Below are 6,022 nucleotides of genomic sequence, written 5' to 3'. Positions count from 1 at the left end.
TTGCTGGGAGACACTGTCACACACAAGCATGACCCCGACGAAGACATGCCTAAGGAGACCTTGTAATGTATCCCTTTCCCCTCTTGCCCTGGCTACCAGGAAGCTCACCACTGTTTAACCCCCGACATTCTGTCTCTCCCTTCTCATTGCCACTTAACACACGCACCCTCACGTATTCAGAGACACTGTTAAAAACAGGCATGACCCCCTAGTAAACATGCCTACCCAGGCACTGTAACGTACCAATTTCCCCTTTTGCCCTGGCTACCAGAAAGTTCAGAGATAATCTTGACAGCTTCCGCAATTCGGGGGGAGGCGGGAGGGTTCCCTCCAGGCAACACTGCTGTTCACCCCTTTTTAATTCCTATTTAATTTTTTTTTTTTTTTTTTTTTTTTTTTTTTTGCGGTACGTGGGCCTCTCACTGTTGTGGCTTCTCCCGTTGCGGAGCACAGGCTCCGGACGCAGAGGCTCAGCGGCCATGGCTCACGGGCCCAGCCGCTCCGCGGCATGTGGGATCTTCCCGGACCGGGGCACGAACCCGTGTCCCCTGCATCGGCAGGTGGACTCTCAACCACTGCGCCACCAGAGAAGCCCTATTCCTATTTAATTTTTACAAGCAGTTTTTTTTTAACAAGGGCACCCCAGTTTCACATACTTGGCTGCAGACACTTCAGGATGCCCTGTTACTCAGATCCACAGCCACGTTGTCACCACCTGTACACACGCAATCACGTGCACCTCATCCCCTCCTCCTGGTCCAGCCCCCACCTCCCCCCAGTGTGTCTGACCCTGGGGCAACCGTGAGGACGGGGAATATAAGAGGATGGGGGAAGGCGGGACTTTCTGAGGTTCCAAGCCCCCTCCCGATGCCCCTTGGGGCCACGTATTCCTCTCAGGCCGAGCAGAGCAGGCAGGTCAGAGCCCCCGCCCTCAGCGTGTGCCCTGCCCTCATGTGTCCTGGATGTAGTCTCCTCATAGATTCTAGAGCCAGGAGGGCAGGCCTAGATCATGTGGGGATTGGAAGTGTCAGTGGGGTGTCACATAGTCACCCAGCAAACCTCCCCTTCTGCCTCCCCATCCTGCGTGGGGTGACTCACACCGTGATCTGGGACAACCTGCTCGTCTGTACCATCTGTGGTTGTGTCTTCCTCTGGGGCGTGGGATAGTGGGAGTGTGCAAGGGGTGCTGGACATGTGGGTCTCAATGGACTCGGCCCCTGACTTTGGGAGTGACCTCAGGCCAAGCCCTGCCCCTCTCTGGGCCTCAGTTTCCCCATCTGTGTATACCCTTTCAGCCCCTCCCGGCCCTGACCTTGGGAACCTCACTCTTCCAGACTCCTTCCCTAGCCCTTCTGTTCATTCGTGCATTCCTCCAAAGAGTATTTATTGAGCACCTACTGTATGCCTGGGACCCAGCAGCGCCTGGGGCGGCCCCGGCCTGGCCCTGTCTTCTGTAACAAGTGCTGAAGCCGGAGGATCTCCCGAACGCCCCCTCCCTTGGGGCAGAGTGGGGCACAGTTCTGGAGGGAGGCGTGGGGTCTGGGCGCCCCCTGGTGGCAGGACGGGGGGGAGAGAAGGAATTCAGCGTTTCAGGTGTTACCTGCAGCCCCCAAGGGCTTCAGGTCCCCGATGGCCCCAGATGGTCCCCTCTGCCTCACTGCAGTGTGGGAGTGTGTTCAGTGTCTGGAAATGGGAGCCTCCGGCCTCTTCTTCCCCGGAGCTCTGTGGGGCAACCCTGCCATCTACTCCCCAACTAACGGGACCGCTTTGCAGGGGTGAGGTTCCTGCCGGGGCAGAGGCCAATGCAGGGCCCACTCTAGCAGACAGGATGGCCTGAGGCCACAGGAGCCATGATTTCCCACATGCCGTTCTCCGAGCGGCAACATTGTTTCCGGTAATGGTCATGTAACAAACAATCAATGGAAGCATTTAAAGAGAGAAGAAAACATTGCAATTTTAAAGATACTCAAAATCAGCCACCCAGTTGAAGGTGGGACTAGCATTTGCACTTACTTGCCCAGCAAAAATTCCACGCTGCTTTGATGCTTTACTTTTAAAGACGAATAAAAACTCCAGGTGCAACAACGGAAACGGAGAGACTCGAGATCTGTATCTCTGTGTCTTTACAATCCCTGGCTCTGGGGTTTTATTATTTACTGTGTCCCTGTAGGAACACGCAGGGCCCATTTGGTTTAGAGATTGGATTGCTGCCCGAAGACACCGCAGGTGGTTACAGACGGAACCGCTTCTCAGGGGAAGCGCTCACAGCTGAGTCCTCAAGGGTCCAGAACTGGGAATTCTCCAAATGGACTTCCCGCAGGAAGCGATGTTTATTAAAGGATAAAGAATGAAAACGGGCAAGCTTGAAACTTGTGTCTATGTTAATAAAACAATAGTAATCACGACAGTTCTTTCATCAACCCCACAAAATATTGTATTCAACAAACTTGTGGAGTACCAGCTCTGGGGGGTGCGATGCTTTTCTTACTGTTTTGAATCCTCTGCAGACAGCACCCCTCTGTTGTCTGCGCTTCTCTCTCACCGGCCCTGTACCAGTTGGCTCACCCACAGGAGGACATGAGTCCGGCTGAAGGGCTGCTGAAAACCCCTGGACTGTCTCACACCCTGAGGGTTAGTTGAGGGTTACAGTGGCTTGACCACCTGGGAAAACAGTTTGGCTATTTCTGCTACAGCTGAACGCACACTCCTGTACAAGTTTGAATAATCATGTCCATGCCCTAACCCCTGGAACCTGTGAACAGAACTTTATTTGGAAAACGGACTTTTGAGGATGTAATTTTTGTTTGTTTGTTTGTTTTTTGTTTTTGTGGTACGCGGGCCTCTCACTCCTGTGGCCTCTCCCGTTGCGGAGCACAGGCTCCGGACGTGCGGGCTCAGCGGCCATGGCTCACGGGCCCAGCCGCTCCGCGGCATGTGGGATCTTCCCGGACCAGGGCATGAACCCGTGTCCCCTGCATCGGCAGGTGGACCCTCAACCACTGCGCCACCAGGGAAGCCCCTGAGGATGTAATTAAGAGTCTCAAGAAGATCATTCTGGAGTATCCAGATGGACGCTAAATCCAGTGACAAGTGACTTGTAAGAGACACACAGAGGAGAGACAGACGACACCCGTGTGAAGACAGAGGCAGAGATCGGAGGGATGCAGCCACAAGCCCAGGGATGCCTGGGGCTCCCAGAAGCTGGAAGAGGCAGAGATCCGAGGGACGCAGCCACAAGCCCAGGGATGTCTGGGGCTCCCAGAAGCTGGAAGAGGCAGGAAGGACCATCTCCTGGAGCCTCCAGAGGGAGCACAGCCCTGTGACACCTTGATCTTGAACTTCCGGCCTCTGGATGGTGAAAGGAAAAATTCCTGTTGTCCCAAGCTACCCAGTTGGTGGTGACTGGTTACGGCAGCCCCAGGAGACTCAGAGGCTCACCCTACACCCTGCAGTCTCTGACAGGTATACGCCCAAGACAAATGAGAGCTCCGCTCACCAAAGGCTGCTTCTAGAATGTTCCTAGCAGCTTTAGTCCCAATAGCCCCCCACTGGAAACAACTCTAACACCCATCAGCAGTGGACTGAATCATTCTCTGGCCCTCACAGAATGACATGCTCTCTGCCAACGAGAAAGAATGATGCACCAGTCATTCCCGCAGCAGCGTGGTGAGTCTGAGTCAGACAGGAGGGGACAGAAGACCCCGTGGACATAACACAAGTGACCTTCAAGGCCAGAGGCAATGGAGGCAGGATGGGGGTTACCTTGAGGGGGAAGTGACTGGGAGGGGCCGGCCCTGTTGTGAGACTTGCCCCCAAGTCGCGGGTTACACTTTTCTGTACATTTAAATTAAAACCAAAACAAATCTGAGGGGCTAAGTCAACGTCACTGCTTCCACCTGGGGAGACAGGTGTGTGTCCGCTCACCTGTGCTCCCAGGTGACCTGACCTGGGGGGGCGGGGCCCAAGGACAATCTTCAAGGGGCACAGGGGGTGGGGCAAGGCCCCGTCTCCTGCCCTGGACCCAGGCCACACCACCTGCTTCAAACACCTGGGCCAGCAATAAGCAGATTAAGGGATCACTGTCCCCAGAGCCCAAGTGGACTTCTCAGCAGGGTGGGGGCTCATTAATAATTACCCTCGATCCTTTCCTCCCAACAAATCCAACATTCTCAAGTAAAAGCCAAAGTCCTCACCACACCTTCCAGGCAGGCACCTGCGTGGTCCACCCCCAAGACCCACCTCGTCTCTCGCCCTGGCCCATGTGGTTCCAGCCACACCAGCCTGCCTGCTTTTCTTCTAACCCAACAGGCACGGTCCTGCCTCAGGGCCTTTGCAGTGACTGATTGAATGAACTGGACCCACTGCTCACCAGTAGCACTCGCTCCGTGCTTCTTCCTCTCTCGCTGGTGTTCTCAAGGATGAGGACACAGGGCTGCCAGGTTGGCAGCTACCCAGAGCTGCCTCCTTTTCAGGAAAACTGTCTGTGATGGACAGGGTCACCACCAGCTGGGGACAAGCTGGGCCGCTCAGTGGGGAGAGGGATGACACGTCAAAGGATTGCAGTACTTGGCTGATGTGTTCGGGCAGGAATCAAAAGTGTCTCCAGATATGGCCCAATGGCCCTGGGACAGAATCACCCCCGGTTGAGAACCACTGACTTATGGCCTTGAAAGCCACTGCCCTCCCCTTGTGTTGGGCCCAGAAGTTGTAACCAACCAGAATCTGGGAGAAGCAGAGCTCGGGTGTGTGTGGGCAGGGGGCGGAATGTGATGGGCGCTACAGTGTCCTCCCAGCTGTGGCTGCAGATGCCTCACGGGAGATTTGTCTCTGGGCGACGGTAGCTGCCACTCGGAGATGCCCGTGGGGTTAAGGCCCCCTCCCAGGGGTGGGCTGAAACCAGTGACTGACAGATGTGGAGGCACAAAACACGGGCCCCTGGGCTCCAGGGGGGCCGATTCCAGGTGCAGTACCAGCTCCAGACCCCCCCCCCCCCACTGCTTCACTCAGCTCCCCCCACCCCCCAGCTTCCAACTCAGGCTGTGCTTCCGGGGACATGAAGTTGAACGGGGCAGTGGGGGCAGAGTGTTCTGGTTCTTCATATCCTGTTGGGTTGGATTTGCTATTTTTTGCTTAGATGTTTTTGCGTCTATATCCACATGACAGATGCATCACATTCCTTACTTATTCTGTCTCTGCCTGTTTTTACAATCAGGGTTGTGCTGGCCTCACAAAGGAAAGCAACGGCAGGTCCTAGGAGGTCCTGTCCGTGCCCACCCAGCTCCCGCCTCCCAGTTTCCATGAAGGCCAGGCTGACGTCCACGGCCAGCCTCCCGGGGCCTCTTTGCTGAAGGCTGCCTGGCCCTGGCCCCTATGCTGCCTGCGGGGGCGCTGGGTGGAGTGAATGGACACCGCTCCCCCCAGTGACCGGCAGGGTGGTGGATCCAGCCCCTCAGCACCTGGACAGGATAAGTCTCAGGTGTGCATTCAACATGGGCGGGAGAGCCACGGGCTGGCAGGTGTGCTGGGTTTAGCCACACCTGCTTTATTGGCTTCTTTCCCCTCCCACCTCAATCTTCTCCCTCTCGGCTCTTCCTGGGATCCCTCCCACGTAAAGGACTTGTACTCAAATTCCTGCCCCGCCATCTGCTTCTAGAGGGAACGCAAGTGAGGTGGGGCTATTGCCTCTAGCTTGCTTGTCTGGAAGAGTTTTCACAACAAGGGGATTATGGGGACTTCCCTGGAGGTCCAGTGGTTAAGGCTCTGTGCTTCCACTGCAGGGGGCATGGGTTCGATCCCTGGGCAGGGAACTAAGATCCCGCATGCCGCACGGCACAGCCAAAAAAAAAAGAAGGGGATTGTGGTGAGTGGGCCTGAGAGCTACCCCAGGAGGGGAGAGAGAAAGCGTGAGGACAAGGATTGCCCGGGCTCGTGTCCTTCTCAGCCACTTGGTGAGACCTCCATTCTGAACCTCGGTTTTCTCATCTGTAAAGTGGGGCTGCCCAGCACCTGCCCTGGTTGGAGG

The sequence above is a fragment of the Orcinus orca genome, chromosome 3, assembly GCF_937001465.1.
Source record: "Orcinus orca chromosome 3, mOrcOrc1.1, whole genome shotgun sequence".
Classification (NCBI taxonomy): domain Eukaryota; kingdom Metazoa; phylum Chordata; class Mammalia; order Artiodactyla; family Delphinidae; genus Orcinus; species Orcinus orca.
This window is presented reverse-complemented; position numbering follows the sequence as displayed.